Below are 3185 nucleotides of genomic sequence, written 5' to 3'. Positions count from 1 at the left end.
CCCCCCCCTCCCTCCCGCCTCAGAGCAGCTCTGCGACTCCTTCCCCCGGCAGAGAGAGAAGCTGCCCTGGGGCTGGGGAGGCAATGAGGACGCAGCAGACGCATCGGGTTGGGGTGGAGAAGTGTGGAGAGAGGTCAGCACGAGGGGGGAAGGAGGTGAACGTGTGTATGTATATGTGTGTGTGTTGCACTCACCAGACATGCAAGCCTGCAACTTGTCTGCAGCCAGATAACGGAATATCAAAACTGGATGCATACATCTTTCCAAAAGGAAAATTCATATGAGAGTAACAACAGAAACCTGTTATCAAAGACACCAAGAAGCACGTCGTGCGTGGTGTTGCTCGTTTGCAGGCATATCAGACTGAGAGATGACAGCGGGGCTTTCCAACAGGGCTGAAAGGAAAGGAGCTGCCTTTGTCCCACATGGTGCACACACACAGGCACATTCCTTCTTCCTGCTCTGGCTGCTGTTTCTTCAGGACAAAGCAAGCTGTTGCTTACAGGCATCTTCCCCTCCCTCCTTTTTTTTTTTTTTTTTTTTTTTTCTTTTTTTCTTTTTTTTCTTTTTTTCCCCTCCTGTTTTGTATGTGTTCACTCCTTATTTCAGAGTCAGAAAGCAGAGTCAGAGGGATGGGGTTAGCACCTATGCTGGCCTCTCTCATTCTGTCCACTCCATAGCAGCATCCCAACCCAGGTTGTGAATGCTCAGAGGGCTCCTGCTCAGTGTGTGGTTACTCTGTGGATTACTTTGCAGGATAGCTGCCCTTTCTCAGCACATGCCAGTCTGACCAGCTCATGTCTCACCTCTGAGCAGGGCAGATGATGTCCATGTCGTCAGTGTGTGCCACCCATCACTCATGAGCCAGCTACTGAGCTGCAGCAACCAGGATTGTCTGGTTAGACCTAAGCCTTACACTCCCCGTTGAGCCTCATCTCCTCACAATCTGGATTGTGCAGTGGCAACACTTATCAGTGAGGATTAGATGGCCTAGCACTGGTTTTCAAGCCTCATTGTATGGATTCAGTCGTTTGTGACAGGACTTTTCAGCCCATAGCTTGCTCATATCCCATGTCCAGCTCAGTGTACTTAACACGTCTTTCTTCTCCCTCTATCTGACTCTGCAGTACTGTCATTGGACTTCTTTCTCAGTAGTGTCATGTTGTAGTTCAGCAATTGAATGAAACCACCCCTTGTTTCCTTGTAGGAGCTGGATTCAAATTTGGGGGATTTGAGAGCTTAGCAGAGAAACCCTAGAAGGGGTGCCACTTGGAGGGTTTTTTTTTTAGCATGGCTTTCTACACTGCTTTGTACATCTTGTCCAAAGCTTATGGAAATCCAAGATCTTCATGTAGTTGCTTAATTCATTTTCATCCGTGCTTGGTGAAATTAGACATTCTGCTAAGCGCTGCAGGTGTAGGCTGAAGGGGATGTCACATTTTTCAAAAAACAGGTATAGCCCAACAGTACTGCTACTGTTGGGGTGTCCCAGCTCACTGCCTTCCTATTGCTCTCATCCGGAAACCATGCAGGTGTCACACCTTCTGATGGCTGCGGCGTGCTGGATCTCATTGCTCATGCTGTGAGTGTTCGCACTGTTTGTGCTCACTCTCCTTGCTATGCTTGTCACATAGCTGCTTCTGCTGGACTTCGTGTTTTTTTGGTGCTACTCCATCCCTCAAGCTGTAAAATGTTCAGCTTGAGGTGTTTGTGTGTGGTGCTCGGCTCTGGTCTGAATGCTTCTGAATGAGAAGAGTGAAAATAATGCCAGAATGACTTCAAAATATCTGAATACCATAGTTTTGTTACAAGAGAGTATTTCTTATTACTTTTATTATATTTATTGGTTGTGAACTGATTGTGAAGAAGCTTACTGAAGATGAGGTAAATATGCATCACTTAGGCTTTTTCCTCTTGCACAGTTTTTGGGACGTCTGATGTCATGATTTGTGTCCAGCCTGTCTACAGTGTTCTAGATGGTGTATCCAGAGTATCTAGTAAGTATCCAACAGATATCATGTCATTCCTCATGTCATTCCTCACAGCAAATCACTTTCTCATCTTTCTGTTTTCCAAGGCCTTCAAGTTGCCACTGATTTATCTCTCTCTCTCTCTTTGTGTGTGTGTGTAAACTATCTTAAATCAGAAGAACATGTCAGAAATCTTCCATCTCTCAGCACAGGTCTCTTTCCCCCATCACAGCTTCTCACTGAGGAAGCAGAAAAACCCAAGCAAATTTCATCAAAATAAAATTATCCAAAAGAAGTTTGTTTGCTTTATTTTTTTTTCTTTCTTCCTAACAGAAGTAGAATTTCTCTACAAACCTGAAACGGCAATGGTCATTAAGATCACTGCAGTAGTGCTGCAACTGCAGCTTAAACCCCATGCTATAAAATATCCCATATTTTCTCTGTGGTGGTTTTTCCTTTCACTTGCTTCACTTTCTGCCAGCCATGAAGAGAGAAAGCCTATGTTTCAGGCTGCACACCTTCTTGTGTTGAAACTTTCCCTGTGCTGGATGGTCATGGGCAGTGTGACTTCATCAATCCAACACTTCTGTGGGGAAAATGGCACCTGGCCTCCTTGAAAGCCATTCCGTAGTAGTGTTGGGATAAATCAGTGCATGGGCATTGCCCAGCTACTGTCTGTTGGGGGTGTCCCCGCCCTGATGTGGGTCACCACAGGCCCCTGGGGTGTCCCGGCTGATGTCCCAGCTGATGTGTGCCATCCATGAGCCCTCAGACCATCCCTGCTCTGATGTGAGTTACCATGGCCCTCAGCAGTCCACTGTGGCAGTGGTCCTTCAGGGTGGCTGCTCCCATTCTCCGTGGAGGCTCTGGAGTATGTCTCTCACCCCATGTCTGCCACTTTTTCTTGGTAAAATTGTTTGGGAAAGGGTCTGGTGTGCATTTTTGAAATTTCAAGGCAGAAGACTTTGACGCATAACAGTCAGGTTTTGGTATGCATTGAGGTTGTTCCACTCTGTGGCCTTCAGAGCCCACTAGAAGCAGGCAGGCTCATGGATGTCCAGGCAGCTCTGCCACCACCATGGTACCATGGCTGCCCCTGCTGCCACTGCCACCGTCGTGCCTCTTCACGGGGAAATAGTGAGAGACATGCCATGGTCTGACCCCAGGCTGCTCACTGGCTGTGACAGTGGCAGGAACACTGACCTGATGTCCCTG

General features: G+C 47.3%; 1 long non-coding RNA gene across 1 annotated transcript; it reads left to right on the top strand.

The window, feature by feature from the left end:
• The first annotated feature begins 1274 nt into the window (after nucleotides 1-1274).
• Nucleotides 1275-2265, top strand: LOC122180254. The gene is made up of 2 exons (XR_006178970.1): nucleotides 1275-1997; nucleotides 2147-2265. It is a non-coding gene; the product is annotated as an uncharacterized LOC122180254 (long non-coding RNA).
• The last annotated feature ends 920 nt before the right edge of the window (nucleotides 2266-3185 follow it).

This window comes from Lagopus leucura, unplaced genomic scaffold, assembly GCF_019238085.1.
Source record: "Lagopus leucura isolate 7727_CA_CO unplaced genomic scaffold, USGS_WTPT01 Super-Scaffold_100004, whole genome shotgun sequence".
NCBI classification, from domain to species: Eukaryota; Metazoa; Chordata; class Aves; order Galliformes; family Phasianidae; genus Lagopus; species Lagopus leucura.
This window is presented reverse-complemented; position numbering and strand designations above follow the sequence as displayed.